This window comes from Kogia breviceps, chromosome X (assembly GCF_026419965.1).
Source record: "Kogia breviceps isolate mKogBre1 chromosome X, mKogBre1 haplotype 1, whole genome shotgun sequence".
Lineage (NCBI taxonomy): Eukaryota > Metazoa > Chordata > Mammalia > Artiodactyla > Physeteridae > Kogia > Kogia breviceps.
In genome coordinates this window covers 116956472-116981638 of record NC_081330.1, presented here as the reverse complement: position 1 = coordinate 116981638, position 25167 = coordinate 116956472, and the positions used below count along the sequence as shown (strand labels likewise).

Sequence of the window (25167 nt, the reverse complement as noted above, 5' to 3'; positions counted from 1 at the left end):
CAGTTCACATCCTTGCTTTCTCACTCTACCACTTCCAAGTGGTATGCCTGATCAAATTATTTAACACCTCTAGACCTCAATTGCTTTGTTGTTAAATGATGTGGTAACAGTACCTACCTTTTGAGGTTGTATGAGGATCAAATGAGGTAATGCCAGAAAGCACTTAAGTTTCCGTTTCTGACACACTGTAAGTCTATCCAATAAATGTTTTATAATTATGTAATTTATGTAGATTTCCTACAGATTTGGATTTAAGCAAAAAGGGCAATTACAGTACTTAATTAGTGAATTAGTCCTGGCAAACCTCACTAAATAACATTTACCTGACTACATGACCTAACTTTGTTCAGCTCCAGCTACTGAGTTGAACCATATAAATTGATATTTTTGTAGCTCAAAATGATGAAATATCAGCAATTTTGTATATTTCAACACAATATATTAGCTGTGCTCTAGGAGCTAAAATAGAAATGTACCTCATTTCACATTATTATCACTCACTCTTCCTTTCCTTTTTGACTTTGGACATTTGGGAACTCAAAAGAAACTTTGTATTCCAAATAGTAATAACCTTCTCATATATATTTACTGACATATGTATTTATAGACCTTGCCATTCAGGTTCAGATATTTTCCCCTTGGAGAGTTCTACCCTAACAACCTGGTCTGACCTAGATGCCCCTTCTCCCGCCCTACCCCACCACTATTCATCCTTGAGTATGTTGCCCTGCTTTACCATCTTCACAGCCTTACAATTTGTGTATAATATCAAATATTGTTTGCTGATTTATTTTCCATTTCCACTCACCAGAGTATAAGTTTCTTAAGAACAGGGATTTTATTCCTGTCTTGTATACCCAGTGCCTAAAACATTATATGGCCCATAGTAGGCCAGGCACTATTGGATGAATGAGTCAGTGAGTGAATGAATGGTAGCTAAACCCTTTTATCACTTATTCTTTTCCATTTTATTATATAGTAGTTAAAGCTAAAGTTATTTTTTATTCATTGTGTGACATAAAGTCGAAACATGGCAAAATTCTTTATTTGGGGTATTTTGTAAAGGGAAGGACAGGACTGCATGTGTTCAGCATATCCTCTTCAAGCTGGGTGCCACAGAGCTAGGATACTAATAACTAGAATCACTGCTCTTTGTATTATGGCTCATTTATAGTCACTTTCTCTATGCTGAAACCATTCTCTTACTGTTTTATTCCCCTTTCAAAGATGAAGGCCACAGAATATGCCATGTGAGATAAGCAATTCATTGTTAGAAACTGGATCTTCCAACACCCCTAGGCAGTTGATTTTCCTACCAAAATCTGCTGCCTATCGAAGGAAGTCTGGCTCCCTCAGAAGTAACTCATCACCTAGCCTCATCCTGATTCATTTGTAAAACGTGTTGAAATTGCAACTTGTACTTTAACGAATAACCAATAGCCCGCATCAGCCAGGAAAATATTCTCAGAAGCTTTAGAATAAGTAATGAATCCAGATTCAGTTGGCAAAAGAATGAATTCTAGATGCTACAGAATCATACCAGCAGAAGATGTGGACAGATAAGAGGTAAAGCTCACATAAAAGGATGACAACCCCTCACCAGTATAGGTAAGACAAGTTATGATTTACAGTTTGTTTTACCAAGAAAGAGTATTCGATTCAGCCATACTGCTACTTGTTACTGTTTTCACGCATCAAAAAGGCAAACCACTTCCTTCAGATCAGTGGTAGCATATAGTCAGTTTCTCAGCAGAGTTTGTTCTAGCTCATTTTATGAGAACCTGTTCTAAGTTTAGACTCCTTTTACCTTGCTCACCCTTGCCAGAGAAAGCTGAAGGTCACAAATGCCTCCTTTTTTCTCCTCTACATATGAAGTCTACCGCCTGTGGTTACTAACTACTGGAAGATAGTAGGTGAAAACATAATAGGAATGCACCATAAAACATGCCTTGGAAGTTTTTTAACTTCCCTACATGTTTTTCTTTTATTGTTTAATTGAAAAGTAGTAACTTGCTTGTTGCTAAATAAACAAATTAATTAATTAAAAAACAGTGAGGAAAGTGAAAAGCAACCCTCCTTCTTATTCTCCAGAGGTAACTTCTGTTAAAAGTTAAAGCTTTAAAAATTCTTGTATGAATTTGTTTTTCTCATATGTCTTTTTCCTGTAACTCAATGTGAGTAGCGAGGTGAGGTATGGTTTAGTTGGTTTCAAGTTAGTGTATTTCCTCAGAAATTTTTTTAACATCTTTATTGGAATATAATTGCTTTACATTGTTGTGTTCGTTTCTGCTGTGTAACATTTTTTGATGTGACCTTAGTTTATAATATAGGCAGCAGTCTTGTGAGATTATTTACATACCACCTCAAAACCCAGCCCCAATCCCAGCATACATCACTCTAGAAAATGCATCAGTTACCTGTTGACTATTTCAAAGACGATGGAAGGAGAAATGTGGGAAGGAAGAAATGACAATGGCTGTATATGCACGCTTACACCCTGCACACACACACTCAAAGTCATGTGTCAGAAGCTTCTTGCCTACCTGCCTAATGCCTTAGTGCTCTATGACTTTTGCCCACCCTCCTTTATGTGGGTCTTCCAGTAATGTCAACTTATCCCAAAGCTCTGTGATGAAAACAGCTAAGCCAGAGCCAACTAGCTAAAAAACATAGCAAGTCTAGCCTTCAAAAGCCAGAATGTAGAATTCAGAGATGGGCTTCAGAACCACTGTGTCCGGTGGTCAGAGTTTTTTCACATGTGTCTTCGGCTTTAAACCTTTTACTAAACCATCTCCCTTACTTCTTTTTTCCAGCGTTCTCACTAGTTCCATTCTTCTGGCCTCCCAGACTTTGTTATGTTTAGCCATGGGCACCTTAGACCTAATATTTGGTCTTAATGGCTCAATCTATTACACTCTGAAGTTTTTCCTTTAATGCAAAAATATTCTCATTAATATAACATCCAATAAGGGGAAAGTACCTATTACTGTGTTTTTTAAATGCAAAAGTGACAGTTGGTCATTAGAAATATTTTAAATATTTAAACCTCATCTCTGAGAACTTCTAGAAGGTTCTTGTCTCAGGTATGTACTATGACAATTTCATATATACTTGTTTCTATTACAAACACAGAGTATACCAATAAAATCAACTTTCTAGGCTATTTCACAGAAACCATAGAGTACCTGAAAATAAGAGTGACAGTTATAAAACTCATGGATTCATTTCACAGCTATAAATTCTTTAACATTCTTAGTCATGGATTCCCTAATATTTCAATATCTACATTTAGCCTACTAAAATGTAAACTAAACCTCCATTTTGTACTTTTAGTTTGCTGTTATCAATATATACTCCAATTAGTTCTAAGCATGGATTTATTCATTCATTCAAGAGACATTTACTTTTATTTACTACGTGCCAGGTACTATGCTAAGAGCATATCTAGCTCTTCCATAAGTCTACTTACAACAAAATTTTTCAAATAATCTTTGAAAAATAAGAAAAATCTTTCTGATAACATAAAACAGAGCAAATAATTCAAAGTATGCAGCCTCTGTGTTACCTTGTGCCAATAATTTCCCCTAATAACCAATTGATAATATTATAAAAATGATTCTTTGAGAGATAGCACAAGGTATTCTATGTTCACTTTAAGGTACTTATCACCTATACAAAATTTATAAAACTGGTTAGAATTGGATGAGATCACTTTTAGAGCTACTTCTGATTTGGCTCATTCCTTAAACATTATGGTTGGGGCAGATGCATCCTGGTTACTCAGATATGCTGATTAACTCAGATCAGATATCTAAAAATCCCCATTGATTTCTATAAAATTAGGAAGTATTTTCTCAATCATCAAAGAAATATCAATCTATGATCAGTATAACATTATATATAGGCCATGATATTATACTGACTTAATACTATACTGACCACAAGATAAATATTTCTTTGATGATTGAGAAGATGCTTCCCAGTTTTATAGTACAACTAATATGGAATTTGATTATCAGAAAAACCTATTATTCACCAAATACAGAAAATTATACTGTACTTTGAATGTCTATTTTAGGGAAATTGGAACCTTAACATTTTAAACAGAGTTTTTTCACTTTCTTCCACATTTATAATACCATATCTTCCATGATTTTGAATCTGATATATTTATTGCGCTACTTCTCTTTTGCTAAATTACCTGTAGCGTTTATTGACTTAATACCCAAGATCTATTCATTTAAGACCTCTGAATTTTCTCACCCATGACTTTATTGGTTCCTTTCTCTTAATATTTTCCTTAAATTGTTGTTGTTGTTGCCCTGATTTTGAGTCTATTCTGTAACCTTATGAAATGGGTATTTTAAAGCAGTCATTCACTGTAGGATTCTTGGTGAGAAAAAATAGCCCATAACTTCAATACCACTAAACTTAAACTTTACTCTTTTTCCTCTAGCATCTCTGCTGTTCTCTCCTTGTTCTTTAACAATGCCAACCAACAGGGGTTTTCATGCCTTTTCTAAAAAGAACAGGGAGGAGGGACAGCTTGGAATCAGTGTGGCTGCAATATGACTCACTGCCAACTCTGACAGTAAGCCCCACCCCTCACTTTGTAGTCTATTGTCTTATACCCTATGTGGTTGCTGGGCAGCCATCTCTTGATTTTAGCATCCTGGCTTCTAAGACTCATGATAATCTTTTATTAACCTAATTAGAAGGATTGTGCCTCAGCACTGGAGGTAGGAAAGATGTTTACCATTTCAAAAATAATTCTGTACAAATGTTGAATATCTTTGCTGAATCATTAAGTGAAAAGTTAGCCTTAACTTTGAAATCTTCTTTAAATGTGTAACACCTTTTTTTGTTTGTTTGTGTTACTGTGAGTAGTGTCTCTCTGGTAAATGCTATAAAACCCATTTTAAATGCTTTCTATTAAGGGAAAGATTCATTTAATAATAGATAAATTGTTTTTTATTGGAGTAAGCATATAACATGTGCCACACTGTGTGTCAATATCATAATAATTAGCTATCACACCATAAAAATTAAGAGTTTAAAATAATCCGTCCTCCCACCCAATACGGAAATACCTTTTACTCACTTGAAGAATTGTTATTGAGACTCTGCTTGAATGTTTTAGGGACTTAGAGCTTAGTGCCCCCAAAGACAGGGCATTCCATGTGGGACAGCTCTAGTTTAAAAGGTGTTCCTTGTAGTAATATAAAAGCTGACATAAATTTTCTACTCGGTTGCCAATCTTGACATTGAAAATTGGAAAAATACAGAGCAAGGATTTGAAAGGCTGACATGTGGAACAGGGATGAGATAGTCTTTGAAGTTCCAGAGGACGTAACGGGTACAGGGAGGCTGATTTTAGATTGATATGAGGGAGAACATTCCAATGGTTGCATTTACCCATGACTGTAATAACTTCTCTTTGTCAGTTTAGAAGGCTCCCCGTTACTCAGTGTTTAAGAAGGGGCTGAAAACCAGCTCCCAATCAGGGCTTCCTGAGCCAGCAGGACAGTTAAACCTGATGGCTTCTTCTAACTCTACGGTTTTTATGGTTCTCTTCAGCATAACGGCCTCACCTTTGCTCTCTTGCGTGCTCTGCACATTGTACATGTTCAAAACTATACAATGGAATTGGGTTATCAAACATAATTTATGTTGCCTCATCTCTGAGCTGAATGCATATAATCACCTTAACTTTATAACCTGTGGCATAAGTTCTAGATAACTCATGATCCTGGTTACCCACCTCTGTACACCTTGTTTCTCTTTAGTGTCTCTGGGCCAAGTGTACTGGAACTGTTACAGTGATCTAGACAACGTATTTTTCTGGGCATGATTACCTTAGATTTAACCTACTCACTGTTGATTCATATAATGCTTTTATAGTTACCAATATGTTACCAAGTTGTAACTTAGCATCCCACACTTATTTATTTTTTAACCTAAATGCAGCTATTTATATTTCTTTCTGTTAAAGTTTTAACTTCTCAACTTTTCACCCAGCAATATTCAATCCTGTTCAGAAAGTTTGGACTCTCAGTTTTATTACCCATGATACTAATCATTCCTCCTGTTGTTGAATAACCCTCCAAAGTTCTAAGTATCCTTTCTATGTTTTTAACTGCTTCACTGAATAAGGAAAGAACATTTGTAACAAAACATTTTAAAGAAGAAAGGAGCAAGGACAGAGCTGTGAAGCATTCAATCTGAAATTTTACATACGTTAATTTCATTCAGTCATTCAACATCCTTATCTGGATCCAGCTAATAGTAATATCACTAAGTCCACCTTACAGCACTTTATTCATAAAGATATTATGCAAAATTTCATCATATGCAAAGCATACTGCCCTTGGCTTTCCGCTTGTCTCCCAACCTAGAGATACTGTCCAGGAAAAAAAGCCAGTTTAAAATGCTTCATTTTTATTGAATCCATGTTGGTCCTTCAAATGAAATTTTAAAATGAAACTCCTCCCAATAATAATCTATTCTAAAACTTTACTATGTATTTATGTCAGGTTTATCATTGTGTGCTCTGAAGAACCGATACAGGGTTTTCTTTGGATAGGAGAATTCTCTCTTTAAACAATGAGTCTCAAGGCATTCTGACGGTGGCCCTGAGATAATTTCCAAAACGTTCATTCAGTTCCTAAGATTATTCTACTAGTGCAAAGAGACCACAAAATGGGTCTTTTGATAAGATAGTCCCTTATCTCAAGAAGCATGTCTTTTAAATTTCCTAGTGTAAAGACTTTTCTCCTTGCAGGAAACACCGAAAATATCATTGAAGTCATATACTTCCACTTTCCTTTGTCATTCGTTTTTCTTTAAAAAAACTTTTTTTAAGCTCTGTCTTCAGCTTTTTCACAGTCTTCAGCTGAACATTTACCTTCCTGGCACTCTTCTTACAAGCAATTGATATTATTTTCCACTCGTTCATTTATAGTAGCCTCTTCCATCTTTTATAGAAATCCTCCTTAAAGCTTTTTCTAAGGAATATCCTTGTAACTGTCTTGACTGGAGCTGCATCTCCTTTCCTTCTCTCATTGGGACAGTTTATGTTGGTATTACTAGAATTGCATTTTTTAAAACTACCGATCATTCAACATTTATATTTGCCTGTCTGAAGTTTTAAAATCATATTTCTTATCATCTAGGGTCCATATCCGACTGTGTGTTTTCTCTCCTCACCACTAGAAAAAACAAAAACAATTAAGCTTCTTCTAGTCCCCTTCATGTCTAGAGTACCACTTAGTTCTTCCCTGTTGTTCAGTGTTAGATTCCAAATAGATTTTACTCATTTCTTTACATTTTTGAGACATGAAATTACCAGGGCTTTAATGCACTCAGCAATTACAAGTGTTAATCTCGTTTTTAATGAATTAAATCCTATAGTCAGTAAACTGGTGACAGGCAAAAATTATTGGAGCTCAGGTTATATTGTTTCATATTTTTTCCTCTTCAGAAGGTTTCATAGAAGCTGATCACCAGTTTTTTTATTCTGCAAATAATTGGAAAACCGGAGGTATAAAAATTAGGTTACTTCATTAGGACAGTTTGCAAGATTTTTAATCTTTTGTTCTTACATCATTCAGTCAATACCAGAATGTGCCAGGATAGAGTATTAGAACCACGCAGACCTTGGCCATTTATAGAATCCTAGGAAGAGTAAGTAAATACGAATACCGGAGATTTCTAGTAACTTATTTTTTTAGCCCAGAGTCCTATCCCCTGATCAGCCATATTCCTTGGTCAGCTGCAATCAGCTGTTCCTGAGAATTAGCATTTCTACACTGTAACTAACTCACATCTATTAACTGTAGCTTCAAATTACAGAAACAAGCTGCATTCAAACCTCTCCATGTTAAGCCCTTTTATAAAAAATAATAATATCTTGGTAGTAAAAAACTGCACTACCAATTTCTGCTCTAAACAGTTTATGGGGTGACACTTTCATACTTCTGTTTGTTGGATAATCTTGCTATAATGTATCCAGTGCTAGATATGTGCTGCCTGTCTATAAAAGGCAAGGATATTTCTTGAAGATGATCTCTTTCATTTTGATTTTTAGAGACTACATGGTAAGATTTCATGGGTGGTTTAATGCAAAGTAGTGTTGAGCTGCATTGTCCATGTTCCTTGATATTTTCACACATAGTGATATATCTCGCCTATCTGAATAATTAACACAATAGTTAACGAACAAAGATTTAGCCCTTAAAAAATTACTTTGCTAATAGTTCACTGAACATATGTGTATTAAACAAGGTTTATAGCATATACTTCATTGTCATAGAACCAAGGCTACAAAGATACTGAATAAAACTATTTGGAGGATTTATAGCTTACAAAACACTGCATGCTGTGGGAAGAAGAAAGACACGGGTATCCAAAAATTAATTGCTGATGAATTATAATGTGGAGAATAAAAAAGGGAATGGAATAACTATTCTATAATTCCAGCTAAAATTTAGCAATTCCACCTATTATTTTGAGCAGTGATCTTATTAATAACTTTCGGGCTTTTAGAGTTTAATACATACACCCCAACAATAGTAATGAGATAGCCAAACTATATGAATGACTCACTGTTTAAGCATCGGTAATATTTCCACTGGTGACTTCAAATCACTCTTCAGTTTCTGAAATATATAGAGAAGTCCTATGCATTGCTGACATTCAGAACGATCTTTTTAGTATATTGAGATGATTGACATCAAACTAGGGGCTTTCAGCTAGTTAAACTATTTTCACAAAATGCAGAGCTATTCTATTTCACACTATATCTTAAGCTTAAAAAAGAAAAAGAAGGAAAAGGGATGTAATGCAGTTTGTTTTACTTGACAGTCATCAAAAGCCTGCTATGCAGGGGTTGGTTATCATCCCAAAGGTAAATCATAAAAGCAAGAAACTGGATGTTTTTAACAGGTCATATATCTGACCAATGACTAAGAACTCAAGAACATTTTATTGTATCTGCAATTGAGTTTAGTGGAGTTTAAATGATGAGAATTGTGCCTATGAAATTATCATTCTTAGAGCTAAAGAAGAAGAGCAATCTGGAATCCTTTCATAGTTTTCTATCATGACTTGTTCCATTGGTTTACAAGTTAAGTAGAATTATGATGTATTAATTTGTCTGCCTAACCAAACTTTTATTCTATTCATTGCTCAATCTCTAAAATCAGAGCTTGTCTTAGATTTCAGATATCTGACAAGCTTGTGTATTATACCCAGTAGCTCATAATTCAGGTGGTTATTGCCCAATTAAATGGAAGTATGAGTGATACAAGCCATTAGGTTTCAGAAAAGTAGAATACTAATTTCTGTGTTATCATTGTCTCTAATAAGATGACTGAATCTTTAGAAAAGCCATTTAATTGATCCAGTGATACTATAATAAATCAAATATTTTTAGTGATTGGAGAATGCTTTTTATTCATTTAATTCTAAGTGGATTAAAACAATCTCAATTAGATTTTCCAAAAAGATTATTAAAATAAAAGTATGTTATATTCTAAAAGTTTAAAAAAAAAGGAATAAACAGGTAAGTCATTGAAATATTTGGGGAAATTTTGGCTACTCTTTATCTGTGAATTTTTTAATATTTTACAGAAATATAGAGATGAATCAGTATATAATGTGGCATTTTTAACTGTTAAAACAGTAACTAGTGGTTGTGTTTTAATGGTATCTATTTTGCCTGATCCATGTGGTATAGAAACCTAGCCATTCAAAATCTTCTTAAAGGACTAAGTTTTGGACATAGCAGTAAACCCATATCAAGTAATTTGGCTGCAACACCTTCCAACATCTCTCCCAAGTTAGCAAGGTGATAAGATTTTTTTGCAGTAGTTCCTTCTCATCAGCCTCTGTGAACAGAAGACCTTTTGAGAATGTAGTTATAGGCTACATTTATCTTTAAAAGCTAGGTCATACTGAATCTTAGTAAAATTTTGACTCACCTCATCTACTCTGAATATGAATGACATGTGAATAACTTGACAATCTAGGTCATTCAAAGAAAACACCCTTTAGCAGTGGTTAGGCTATCACTTCATGTAAGGTCTAGATCATTCTTCTTTGACATAACAGTGCCATAAATGGCATTCTTTGACCTCAGTGACCTATCTTCCTAAGGTTTCCCCCTCTGCCACATAATTCACATCAAAGACTTGAAGTAGAGACATACATACACTAATATGTATAAAATAGATAACTAATAAGAGCCTGCTGTATAAAAAATAAGTAAATAAATAAAAAGATGAAGTAGCTCTTCTTACTAAAGTGGAAGATCAAGTGAAGTAAAGCATTTTATCCAGTTGTTTAACAGAATACTTGATTCAGTTTGCACCTCATATACTTAGACATTAAATTAAAATTATTTTAGTAACAATTCAATTTAAGTAATATTTATGGAACGACCACAATGTCCTGAGAATGCACTCTGCTAAGTCAGGAAAAACAAAGATTTTTAAAATCAAAGAATCAGTAAGTTTGCCATCTAATGGGAGAGAAAAGCATCCACGTGTAAATGTACAGTATATTAAATGTTTTTAAAGATGGAACATGCTAAGTTCCACGAAAGCAATTAAGAGGTCTTCATTATTTCTACCTTGTGAAATTAGACGAGGTGTCAGAGAGGGTGTGACTTTTAAGCTTAATGAAAGATTTCACCAGGAGGAAAAGAAAAAAAGTGTTACATTCTATGTGGTTAAAAAATATGTAGCATCAGCAAGGGCAGAAATGAAGAAAAACAAAGCACAGTTTAGAGAAATACAGCATATAGTATAGATGAGTAGAGATGAGACAAAAATTAAGCAAGAACTAAATTATAAAAGTCCTGGTATTCCATGCCCAGAAGTTTGGATTGTATCCAAAAAAAACATAATGGAGAGCCTTTGGAGATCTCAGTAGGAAAGTGCTGTAATCAAACGTCAGTTTCAGAAAGGTCACTGTCATGGCAGTACAGAAGATGTATTGGTGTGAGGGAATACAAGTGATGGGGAGACCAGTTAGAAAACTATTTGAGCAGTCCAGATGAAAGCTATTATATCCCCTCTACAAATGTGGAGGCAAATAGTTATCTGTTCAAAGGAAGATCCACAGGTAGAGAGTAGAGCTTGAAGAATCTAATGGAAGCGTGGAGCACCCCAGTGGGGAATTGGAAATTGAGCTAACCAAGCACCAATAAGAGGTCTGCCAAGTGGTCCTGAATAACCAAAAGTCAGAAAACCCAAATTGGGAACGGTGCCAGTCGGCATGGATAGGCAATTTTTTCTAGCAATGCTCAATGGCCAGGTAGGAATAAGAAAGCGGGAGTTGAATGCTGGAAAGTGTATGGGTAGTACCTATCCAAGAGGGTGAGGAGATTGAGGGTTCTAGTCAGAGTGGTTCAGGTTGGATAAGGAAGTGAATGCAGGAGGGAGGACTGTGTTCTTGATTAGATCAAAGATTAGACACAGTGGAAGAGATAGAAGAAGAGAAAGCTGTAATCAGGGAGAGCTGTAATACTTCAGAGGTGACATGGTTCCCCATGATGACAAGCTGAAATATGTGTTTTTGGATTTGACAGTAAGAATGCAATACAGAGGGCACTTATTTCAAAATAACTCATCAATATCCCTCTTTTATGTTTGTATCTTGAAGAAAAAAATAAATTTTGGAACACTTTGCCACATTAGTGTGTAAAGTAAGCTGTCTAATGGTAAGAGGGAAACATCCACTGATATGGGAAATCAGTCCCATTTGTATTAATCTGGTTTAGTATATCTTTCAATTATTTGGTAAAATATATTTAATGAACATAACTTGAATTATAAGGAAGTGAAAATTGAAGATGTTTTAACTTGCTACCTCCATTCTAAGTAAATCTCAATTCATTTTAGTCAAGTTTACAACATGATTAACTGGCCAGTCTTTGAATAAAATAATTTTAAATATGATATCAAGGCCATTCTGAACAGAATGATTGGATTATATGTACTTGTCCTTTTGCTTTCACTGTTGTCTTAGGAAAACTCTTTTCATCTTTCCTGTGGACTGTACAAGTCTGTTGAATGAAAGACATTTCGGTGATTTACCTTTTCTATAAAGGTATGCTACATAGTCTGGACCTGAAATGCAATCTGCAAAGCTAGGCATGCCCATAAGTCTGAATCTTTCATTCTTTTCTCACGTAGAGAGAAAAGGTGTTTTTCGACATGGAAAAAATACTATAATGGAATTGCCTTCCCTAAGGTAAAGCCAACACATCTATAATATGGTGCATTTAGTTTAAATCTTGTAGGTTTATTGAACATATTAATCTGTCACAAATAATAGGTATCATTTTTTAATGCATGCTAACTATTCTAAGGCATTATTCTAAGGTCCTTGCCTGATATAACCCATTTAATCTTCACAACAACCCTAAGAGGTAAATACTATTATTACCCTCATCTCCTAGATGAGGAAACTGAGTTTAAATAACATGATCCAGGACTCCTTGATAGTTAATAGCAGTTCTGAGATTCAGACTTAGACATTCTGACAGCAGAGTGAATGCTCTCAACCACATATTGCCTCTCAGATCTATAATTTTAATTCAGGCTAAAATTTAGCAAAATGTTTCCTTTTTCTGTATATATATTAGACCTATATAAAAGAAACTAAAATGTTGAAGTTGTATTACAGCAAGTCAACATCACCATTAATATGCTCTTTCAAGTAAATCAAACCCTTCCCACCACTTTACCCTTTATTACTAAAAATTGTAATTAGTGTACTTGCCAATTTTAACTAATCAGTATCCAAAAATCGTGTACCTTGATTTGTATAAATAGTGAAACAATGCCACCACTTGAGTCAAAACTCTTAGTATTTTAAACTTTGACATGATTCCTTTTATAGCTAGTTTGTGTCAAGATAATACTGGGATATTTAAAAAAAAAACTAATTCCAAAGAATTAAGTCTTGAGTCCAATTTGAAAAGTATTTCATGTGGGGCTTCCCTGGTGGTGCAGTGGTTGAGAATCCGCCTGCCGATGCAGGGGACACGGGTTCGTGCCCCCGATCCGGGAAGATCCCACATGCCGCGGAGCGGCTGGGCCCGTGAGCCATGGCCTCTGAGCCTGCGCGTCCGGAGCCTGTGCTCCGCAATGGGAGAGGCCACAACAGTGAGAGGCCCGCGTACCACAAAAAAAAAAAAAAAAAAAAGTATTTCATGTGGTAGACAAAGTTACTTCAGTTTTTTCTTCCAAGTTCCACTTTATCCATCTTCTTTGAAACAATCCAAATCCTTCTGCCTTTTTTTTTCTGGTATCAGCTAAAGGATCTTTCTGTTTATTAACTTTTTAAATTTTTTGGTGGAGGTGGGGAGTAGAGAAGCGTCAGATTTAGGAGTAAAATTGGAAGATGCCACTGATCTTTCCAGTTCCTACTCATAGGTACCAAATCTGATGTATTGTGGATTACTATGTTTTTCTCTCATGATAAAACATTGCTTCCTATCACCTCTTACAAATCTGAAAAGTTGATTCATGTGCCCTGAAAGGAATTATTAAAGAATGCACCATTCATACTTTCATCTGTTTCCAACTTCTAATTTCTCATTTGTACTCTGCAGTATGTAGTATGAGATGAAAATTCACTACCAAAGTGATCTCTAGTGAAATTCTCATATTTTCCACATCTTCTTTGGAGATATTGCATATAAAAGCACTTTATAAAGTGGAAAGCAAAACACAAATGTTAGTATCATAATTGATTTGCCTTCAGAATATTTATACTAAATTGAGGAAGAGTAACAGTTGTTCAGGGCTACTTCCTAGAATTTTTTAAAATACTAATTAGATTTTATGAATTTTGTAAAAACAATGCCAGTATTAAACTCCTAAATCCTATTTAAGAAAACCAAATTCAGAACCAGTTTTAACCCATATGTTCTGGCTTTTGATTTGATGTCTTAGTAGTAAATGATGTGGGTATCTGAAACCCGCCTTTCTTAGCAGATTGCCATGGTAACTCCTGAGGTAAGTTACCATTTCACTGGAGCTTCAGGCTTTGTCAGTGCTAGATACAGAAGCTGCATTTGATTTCAGCTTGTCTGTTTCTACGGGGAGCAATGTACTACAGTTCTTTCCACTTCCCAGGCTGACTTTTTCATCACCATGGAGACCAGATCTTCCCACACAAGTAAGATCTGCAACCATTCCTAGTATGGCTAAAACTAAGGCCTTGGAAACCAAGGCCTTCTATAATTAAAGTGTATTGTTTTGTTAAAGAAAAGTTCCTGCTTCTGCTTTTGCAGTATTTATTGATTTTCTACAAAGAGAAAACAGGCTTTCTAGTGCTGTGCTGAAGATTTACAATAAGGAGAAAGAAAGTGTCATCATGACATTTTCCTTGGTCAAGTTCTGGTTTTGTGTGTATTCATGGTGTATACTGCACTTAGTTACTATGGAGGAATGTTTCCTTTCAAATTATGTGACGGGTTTCCTAAATAGTAGTAAACATATTTAATCTGTACTTCATGGTGGTCTTAAAATGCTGCTTTTAATTTTGGTTTTGGATTGTCTAACTTTGTTTCTAAATCCAGTATTGGAGTCTTTTAGATTAGTTCTGCACTTGGTCACAATAAAATCGGTATGAGAAAACTTACTCTAGGACCTTGATCATAACTCTACATGGATTTAACAAGAAAGGATTGGTATAATGTATCACTGTAAATCCAGTTATAGTACATCCAGATAGAGCAGCTCAACTATCTATAAAAGATCATATACACCAGTACAACTTATTGTAATGTGTTCTTTTTTAATTTTTATTTTATTAGAGTAATAATGTATTCTTTTATATATATAAATTAGTATCAAACAAAAGGGGCCAAAGTTCTGCAGAGTTCTTTGATGGTCACATTTGTTAAGGAGATACTAATTACACCATAGCTGCTATCATTGTTTCCTCACCTCTCCCACAAATGGCACCAGTCAAAAGAGATGGTAAGGAAGTCTTAAGTGGAACTTGAGAATTCCAAATTCACCCCTTGATTTGCACATCCTTACAAATTCACATGTCTAGTTTGATGGTTGTTTTTTCACCTGAGAGAAGACAGCATGGTCCTTGTTTAATATAAATACACTAAATAGGAATTACAAAAAAGCCTGACTTCAATTAAATGTGGAATTGTCCATAATTTTTAAAAGATATTATGAATAAACTGGCACCATAAAGTTGCTGTAAATTAATAAATTTACAAATAGAAAACAAATTTGTTAATATAATTGGATTTTTTGTTTTGTTCACTAGCGGGAAGTTAGCAATTCATGGCTATATTTGAATACAAATTAAGTTTTACAATATGGAGAACCTTCTGACATTTCAAACATTTGAATTTTGCAAAACGAGCTCTCACCCTAATGAAGTCCCTGTATGATTCTAGTTTTCTGTAATTACACTGGGGAGTGTGAAATTCAACATGTGATGCTAAATGTTAAACACAAATATAGCTGGAAACCTTTTGCAAGAGCTATAAAGTCATTTGTATTTTTCCATAAGAACACTGAGAGTCAGCATATATTCCAACTCTTCAGTAAAACTTACTTTCTTTAAAAGGGCAATGCTGTACAATTTTGTCAGGAGTGGAAAAAATGAAACGCATATATAATAGGGTATTTTATTAAAAATATGTTCTTAGATCCCATAGTTTTCCATCCTAAAAGTAAAATGAGTTTGTTGGTGCAAAATATAATAACCAATCATTTCAAGACAACTAAGGCTGAGTATGAATATTCATTATTCTAACCTCTGAGTTTTTTGTTAAGATGGATGTTTGTGCTAATTTGCTTACATCCATGCTGTATTTCTAATGAACATGATTTTATAGTGGTTTTTACCAAAATAATTTTTTCTTCTTATCGTGTACACAATACATTTTAAATACGTAAAAATGTAATAATTTAAATATCACAGTATGCAGATGACTCTAACAGTGGGGATTTGTGAGAATAATCTCTGATGTAATTATTATAGATTGAACAATAAGAGAGAATATGAAAATATTATTGATTAATGGGAGGGGTTAGATTTGTAACAGATTTGAGGTAGAGAAAAATATGAATTCTGATAAGTAACTGTTGAGATAAAATTTTAGATTATTACAAACACCTTTTGAATTTTCTTTTAACCTTTCTTGTCACTTGCTTTTCTGGGGAAGGTATTTTTGGTTGTCTTTACTGCTAAGAAATTCAGTTGTCAGAACCCCCAAAGTAGCTCCTTCTTGCCAGAACTGTTAATGAGCAAATGATCCCAAATGTCAGGCTGGTGTGCCAAGGAGGTGAGTAATAAGGCATTAATATTTAGAAGTTATCGAAGGGGGAAAATCAATATTGCAATTTTTTGTAATATTATAAGTTCTGCCAGGAGAAGTAAGCAGAAGTCCATTTCAAGCTTCTATAATCATAAACAATGTTATAACATGAGAGGAAGTAGTGTCTTTAAACTTTTAGCGTAAGAATCACTCCTTTCATTACTCTAGTCCCAACCCACACACATGCGCTCATACACCCATTGTTGTACTCTTGTTGAAAAGAATTTATTATTCCACTCATTTCTGCAGATCAGTACCTCTTTTTCCCCCTCATTTAGTCTGGTGGGATATCTTGATACTGGAGCTGATACTGAATGATATATTTTTTTAAGTTATCTCACCAAAATCAAGACAGCAGTACTTAGAGGATAGTGTATGAATCTAGTATATGAATAAGAATAGGATGGAACTCTATAGAGCAAAAGTTCTCAAAGATCTATGTTACTGTTAATTTGAAAAACATATATGTAAGTATTTATTTTAGATCAAGTTTTCAAGAACTAAGAAGTTATGCCATTGACTGTCTACTTTTAGTCTACCTTAGTAGCAAGCTGGGCAGTAAATGCACAATTTGTATAGCATCAGAACTTACCGATCCTAGATCATGTTTGCTGATCAGCAACTTAGAAGAGGACATAGGACAAAGTCCTTTGTTTACTTTGAGTAGGTTCTGATGGACTCAACAGACTAAATGTATCTTCACAACTCCAACCCCCCAGGTACAGATACCCTTACCTGTTATTCCATCAGAATGTCCAGTTTGGAGAATTCAAGTCAAGTGCAATAGGCAAATGAAATAGTTTGTGTCGTGGAAGTAGAATCAGCGTTCTGAAGACATTTTTACCACCCAGTCGCATAAGTGGTTCAAGGTTCAGATGACATTGGAACTGTTTTTTAGAGTGCCTATCAGCTAGGTAAGAGAATGCCCTAATAGGGTTGGAAGGACCAAAGAGGAATCTATTGAAAGAAATAGGCAAGAAAACAACTGAAATGTAGTTGGTCCCAATTTACCTTTGCATTTTGGCAGACCAGACATAGTCACAGACGAAGTGTTGTGACACATACACATAGGACTTACATATTCACCCCACTGGCACTTCTCATCACTGAGTTACTTCACACTGATTATCATCCAGACTGAATATCATCTATTGAATTTCATCCTTTTAATATAACCATGTAAGGTGGTGGTAGAGGTTGAAAATTCTCATAAATTAAAAATATGCATTGTTCATCTCTACATTATTGAGAGTAAAAAAAGTCTCCAGCTATGTTGCCTCTGTAGCTATTTCATTTAGAAATGAGGATTTTAAAGAGATTATTTTAAAATAAGTAATTAATCATAAAATAGGTTTGTTTTTTTGCGTGTGGTACGCGGGCCTGTCACTGCTGTGGCCCCTCCCACTGCGGAGCACAGGCTCCGGACGCGCAGGCTCAGCGGCCATGGCTCGTGGGCCTAACCGCTCCGCGGCACGTGGGATCTTCCCGGACCGGGGCACGAACCCGCGTCCCCTGACTGGGCAGGCGGACTCTCAACCACCGCGCCACCAGGGAAGCCCCATAAAATAGGTTGCAACAGCAACCCATTCTGCCAATAAGCTGCCATCTATCCACGTTAATGAAAGTTACTTCAAAATAACTTTATCTATGAAATACATTACTTCATATTTAAATATTTTGAATATAAATATTTTAAAATATGGATGACTTAGGATGAAATGGTTTAAGACTTGATTTAAATGTTCTATAGGGAAAGAAAGAAACCTTTCCTCTGCTCTGTTAGGTTCTTTACCTGGAGCCTGTGAACTAAACTGACAAATGACAGATTAACAGGAGAAAAGGCATATAAATTTTATTGTGTTAATTTAATTTTTATGTGCACAGAGGCCTTCATAGGAAAGAAATGAAGACCCAAAGAAGCACTTAGACCTGAGTTTTATACACCATTTTAACAAAGCATGATAAATTATGGAGAAGTGACAAGATAACCGGAAAGGGGGTTTGGGCTTCTAGAGCGGTAAATTTTGGAAAAGTTTATATATGGGGAAACTAACAGAAGATAGGGGCTATTTTAGTAAGATTTGTTTGTGCAGACCCATCTTAATGCCAGCTTCCTGTCTTCAAATGTTAAGGCTTGTTCTCCTGGTATGTAAGAGGAGAGGAGGAACACCTTCACAGTGGGAAATTTATGTCCTGCTTTAAGGCCAATAGGGGGATGGCCAAAGATCTTTCTATGTCTACTGCTTCTTAATTACCTTCAGCTAATCCTTAAGCCAAAATGGCATATTTTGAGGTGGCGTATTATGATCCCCTTCAAGGTTTTTTTTTTGAAGTTGGTTTTGTTTTTCTATTGATGTATAGTTGATGTACAATATTATATAAGTTACAGATGTACATAGTATAGTGATTCACAATTTTTAAAGGTTATACTCCGTTTATAGTTATTATAAAATATTGGCTATATTCCCTGTGTTGTACAGTATATCCTCATAGCTTATTTCTTTTATACATAGTAGTTTGTACCTCTTCATGCCTACCTCTATATTGCCCCTCGCTCCTTCCCTCTCGCCACTGGTAACCACTAGTTTGTTCTCTATATCTGTGAGTCTGTTTCTCTTTTGTTATATTCGCTAGTTTGTTGTATTTTTTAGATTCCACATATAAGTGATATTATACAGTATGTTTTACTCTGTCTGACTTATTTGACTTAGCATAATGCCTCCAAGTCCATTCATGTTGCTACAAATGAAAATTCTTATTCTTTTCTATGACTGAGTAGTATTCCGTTGTATGTATATATACCACATCTTCATATCTATTCATATGTTGATGGACACTTAGATTGCTTCCATATCTTGGCAATTGTAGATAATGCTGCTATGAGCATTGGGGTGCATGATCTTTTCGAATTAGTGTTTGGGGTTTTATTCGGATATATGCCCAGGAGTGGAATTGCTGGGTCACATCGTAGTTCTAATTTTAGTTTTTTGAGAAACCTCCCTACTGTTTTCCACAGTGGCTGTTTCAATTTACATTCCCACCAAGTGTACGAGGCTTCCCTTTTCTGCACATCCTCACCAACATTTGTTATTTGTGTTCTTTTTGATGATAGCCATTCTGTCAGGTGTGTGAGGTGATATTTTATTGTGGTATTGATTTGTATTTCCCTGATGCTTAGCAGCGTTGAGCATCTTTTCATGTGCCTGTTGGCCATCTGCATGTCCTCTTTGGAGAAATGTCTATTCAGGTCTTTTGCCCATTTTTTAATCGGGTTGCTTGTCTTTTTGATGTTGAGTTATATGAGCTGTTTATGTATTTTGGATATTAACCCCTTTTGGGTCATATCATTTGCAAATATTTTCTACCATTCAGCAGGTTGTCTTTTCATTTTGTCATTGGTTTCCCTTGCTATGCAAATGATTTTAAGTTTAATTAGGTCCCATTTTTTATTTTTGCTTCTGTTTCATTTGCTTTAGGAGACGGATCAAAAAAAAATTGCTATGATTTATGTCCAAGAGTGTTCTGCCTGTTTTGTTCTAGGAGTTTTATGGCTTCCAGTCTTACATTTAGGTCTTTAATCGTTTTGAGTTTATTTTTGTATATGATGTTCTAATTTCATTAGAAATGTTCTAATTTCATTCTTTTACATGTAGCTGTCCAGTTTTCCCAGCACCACTTATTGAAGAGACTATCTTTTCTCCATTGTATGTTCTTGCCTCCTTTGTCATAGATAATTGACCATAAGTGCATGGGTTTATTTCTGGGCTCTCTATTCTGCTCCAGTCCTCTTCAGTTTTAAAGTCTATTGTAAGCATGAAAACTCAGCTGTTTTATATCATATATATATGTATATACACACATACATTCATATTTTAATGATCTTCTTTAAATTTGCCCTAAAGTTCAAATATAATTTATTTTCTGTGTATTCCAAATATACTATGAATTTAAATTAACATATCCATGTAATATATATCATTAATGTAATTATATGTCGTATAATTACATATAATATACATTGTTAGGGTAATGGTATAATTACATTACAGTCGTATAATAGAATCTGTATGTATGTATGTGTGTGTATATATATATATATATATACTAATAAAGTAGAGCTTTATTTTACTGATAATCTATATAAACTATAAAATTATGAGACAGAAATGGGGAAGGTACAACTATACCGTGAACTCTTTGAGGTCAGACTGTCATCTTCGTATATTTATCCCTAACATTTGATATAGTATATATACCCATAGGCACCCATTAAATACTTATTGAACCATGCATGTCTATAAAAATGAATTCCTCCCATTTTCTGTTTTAAAATCTGAAAGATGACATTTGGGATGACAATATAATCTGGCAGAATTCCACAGTACATTTTTCTGATATATCTATAGATGCTTCATTGAAAATAAACTCGGGGTAAATTGAATTAACATATTGAGTACTTCTGTGACTATTAAATATAAAAGACCTTTTCAATTTTTGCTAATATATAAGCTTCAGTTAAAGGGTATTTTAGGTGTACCTTTATTTCAGATAGTGGTTTTAATGCAGGCAGAAAAAGCCAGAGTGTGTGGTATACTCATAAGTCCTAAGTGCTCTCTAAGGTCATAATATAGCAGTAAGTAGTTTAAGATGAGATACTACTTTCATAAGGAAATACTCTGTCTCCCGTGAATCATACACAGAGAATGGAATTGTTATTTGGCAATTTAGAGGAACATTCTATCTGGAAACAGTATTTCCTTCTCTGTTTTGCCTGTAGCTAGGTTCACCAAATATTTTTATTTTACCTGGAATTTCTAATTAAGTATCTCCATAAGTGTTATAAGTATAATCACAAACTATATTACTTTTTGCTATTTATTTTGAAAAATAATACTTTATTATTCATAAAAGACTTTCTAATTCCTTCCCCCATGGTATTAAAAATAAGCAAACAAACAAATTTTTTTAAATCTGATATCCTGTCTATTTGAACTCCACCTTTACAAGAAAATAGGCCCTCAAAATTTGGACAGCTACCACTCAAGCCACAATTAAGTCTCTCTCTTGGTCCGAACATTCTGAACCTAGGTTTCAGCCCACTTTTTCCAAGACTTTTCACTGAGAAAAGTAATTATCACTGACAGTTAACTCCTGGTGTTAGATATTCCTGTTTTACAAAAAGAAAAACTTAAATCTGAACAGATACATTTAGAAGAAGGGGGAGATCCAGATAATTGTGATAAATTAGATTTTTTTTCAAAAGCACACAAAACAGTTCTACTCTCCCAGGAGCTCCACGTGCGTTACTATTGATAGGCTTGCATGTCTGCCTTGTTATCTGCAAGCAGCTTAAGACCAGTTGTCAGTGGCTTTGCCCTTAAATTTGCCCTCAGGCTCACTGATAATGGAAGTGGAGTATATGGATCCAATTTTCTCTTAGAACTCAGAAGTAGGAATCTTTGAAAATGCTGTTCTGGCTTAAGCACTTCTTATTTCCATTTTCATCATTAAGGAAAACTTTTTTTTTTCTTTTTTATTTTTGCGGTACGCGGGCCTCTCACTGTCGTGGCCTCTCCCGTTGCGGGGCACAGGCTCCGGACGCGCAGGCTCAGCGGCCATAGCTCACGGGCCCAGCCGCTCCGCGGCGTGTGGGATCTTCCCGGACCGGGGCTCGAACCCGCGTCCCCTGCATCAGCAGGCGGACTCTCCACCACTGCACCATGAGGGAAGCTGCAAGGAAAGCATTTTTTTTAACCTATTTTGTATTCAAACTTAATCATTCTCTTGCAAATGTTTGTGCCTCCATCCTTACCCTATAATCTAATCATCAGGATTTGATTGAAGGATCATCAGCTCTTCCTAGCAGGTACACTATTAGAAGCCTGATTACCTTTCTAAAACTTATGTTTCTAGAATTTCTATTTCTGCTTATTATTTGAGTAGAAAGAGTTTTAAATGCATAAAACAAAGAGGGAAAAAACATTCTTCTCAACATATCCTACATAGATTCAGTTTCTTGCATGAGAAGTGGATCAACACTGGAAGAAGTCATCCTATACGTGACTCGACATGGCATTACATCTGGGTGCACCATTCAGATCTCGAGGGGTTTAGTAACAGGGAAACAGGATCTTTTTCTTTCCATCTGGCCTGGTGGCCTCACAATTGGGGGTTTCAGTGATGAATGGAAGCTCAATAAATATTTAAGTAATATGCCAAACAGAAACATTACTGATTTTCTTGGGGTAGCATAGATATGTTGCTGTTGTTTCAAAATGTACTTGGTTAAAAGCTTGGTAAATGGTGAGGTATATTTTAATAGCAGGAAGTAGGAAATATTTTTTATAGTCAGGATATTGGCCAAAAGAAAACAAAACAATCAAGAGCCATATAATTTAATTTTTAGAGTCTTTAAGAAACATGCAATTTCCACTGATCCTTTAAAAAAACAGGCATAAAATTAGTCTGTCACTATAATAAGTAATTTTAACTGGTTTGAATGTTTTGACTATTTGAGTAGGGATAAATGAAGTTGTCAGCTACAAGGGAGAAGAGTAGAAATAGGGAGAGAGAATGCCCAATGAAAACACAAAGGGAGAGAAAAGGAGAGTGTTGAGAACCAGAAAGGAACTTGCAAAAATTTAAAGACACATAAATATAAGATTCACAGAAGTCAGAGATAGACTTTCATCAAACAGTATCTTTATGAAGTGGGTTTTTGTGTTTTAGAGATTTCATGCAGATTAGCCATACAGCAGTCCATCATATCTGACCCTCCTGGCCTGCCCATGCTGTTCATACTTGGGATTCAGAATGCACACACCAAGACAGAGTTGATTCAACGGGCTTGAGTCTGGAAGTATCTGTATATTTGTTCTGTTTGCCTCAAAAGTAAAGAGGAACTATTTAATGCTACCTAAAAGTGTAGCTTGAAAGAATTTATTCTAGCAGTTTACCGCGGCCTCTTTCATTTTGCTGTGTTCTCAGTAGACACGGATATTTCCATCAGATTCCTCAGCAAAAACCTTGAAATCATTTGAGTTACATAATACAGTGTTATACCGGTGACAAGACTAAAAATAAAGCCCTATGTGACTTGCCCAACTACAAAGGCTTCTGACTTACAAACTACTTACATGTGTAATCCAAAAAATTGGCATCACTCCACTCAGCCCTCACAATGTGACTGGCCTAAAGCAGGAGGTCTCAAACTGCAGTGGGCACAAGAGTCACCTGGGTTGCTTGCTTAAAATGCAAATTCCTGAGTTCCACACCCAGAAATCCTGATTGAGTAGATTAAGTATAGGGCCCAGGAATCTGTATTTGACAAGCCAGCCTCTGCCTCTGAGATTTGGTAGCCAGTGGTCCTGACCACGGCTAGTTGAAGAGACACCTTGCTGAAGAGAACTGTCTTCTCTTATGTTAGTACATACAGCCTAGGAAATAGCTGTAGTCACTTTGAAATAGCATTCCACCCCCCAGCATCCTGCACTTTGGCAAGGCCTCAACTGAGGAGGTGTTTCCAGTCTCTTGAAGTAGAATTTACCAATCCTACACAGTGTCTTTAAATGTAACTAAATGTGACTTAGTTACCAAGGCTCTAGTTCAGGTTTAGTGTGGGTTAAGTGCACTAGAAATTAAACCATTCATGTGACATTGTTTCTAAGGGGGTAATGTTTGAATTGCATAGATAAATTAGAAACAGCTTAAGTATAGGAATGACCTTGTGCCCAGCATTAGTTTGCCTCTGATTTTGCAGTTTGAAGTTCCATAACCTTATGAAACAAAGTAGTAAAATCCAGAGCTAGCGTTCCAGTATTATAATTTTCTAAAAAATGAGGTGTTATCTTTTGTTTCATTTGACCTACCTATGAAGATTGCTTAGTTCCCAGCCCCTTTTCTGCAAAAGAAGGTTATGATATGATAAACAAAAATTAGTTCTGCTGATTTCTGGACCAAGCTGCATCCTATTTTCTAAATACTGTGCTATGGCCAGCACACTCCCTTCGCATTTTCTGAGGGAGCTAGTAATGAACAACATGCTGTCTCTGTTCCCTCTCCCATTTTGTTCTGTCTTCTTGATATAACTCAAAAGGTACTACAGGATGTAGCAGATAAAGATTTGCCCTAGGCTAGAAACTAAAAATATCACTGCTTTGTGCCTGGTGACAATATTTGCATTCCTCAAAATCCAAAATAAAATGAACTAAAAGAGACTAGTTTGTTTTAGCCCAATAGTTCTTAGTGTCCCAGGTCATTCAGAAATTTTATTCTCCTCTAGTTTCTTAATTCCTTGGAATGTGGCTTGTGCGCAGGTGTCAAGTCACCCTTTCATCACGTTGACCCTGTGAAGCTTTTCGCTTCTCTTCATTTTGTGTTGGTCAGCATTCGGCCACTTCCTTGGAGCCACACTAGCTGGGCTTTTCTATCTCACCATTTAGCACCTGGTAGCATGTGAATCAGGGTAGTTAGATAGAAGGTAGAGCAGAAAACTTTTCCTCATACTTCTTGATTGGATGAATTTGAGGAAACATCTTGTATAGAACTACAGTTTAATTTTCTTGAAAGACTGATCATTTTACATGTGTGTGGAGAATACTATTAACATAAACTTTTCTGATTAAAATTACAGATATGCGTATACAGGTATAGAGGCAGGAAAAGATGTATCTGCACTGTGTATTATTTTGTAAACCTAAGATTGGCGTTTCCAGATAACCAAGCTTAAAACAAAAAGTGTCCCATTTTCGGCCAAGTAGACTTGCATGCCAACAGAAAGACATTATGGTATTAAAACCATATGC

The 25167-nt window shown here is 35.4% G+C and overlaps 1 protein-coding gene across 14 annotated transcripts in view; it reads left to right on the top strand.

The window, feature by feature from the left end:
• CNKSR2 (connector enhancer of kinase suppressor of Ras 2) overlaps nt 1-25167 on the top strand; it is a 258376-nt gene that overhangs the window by 223457 nt on the left and 9752 nt on the right. The window lies entirely within an intron of this gene.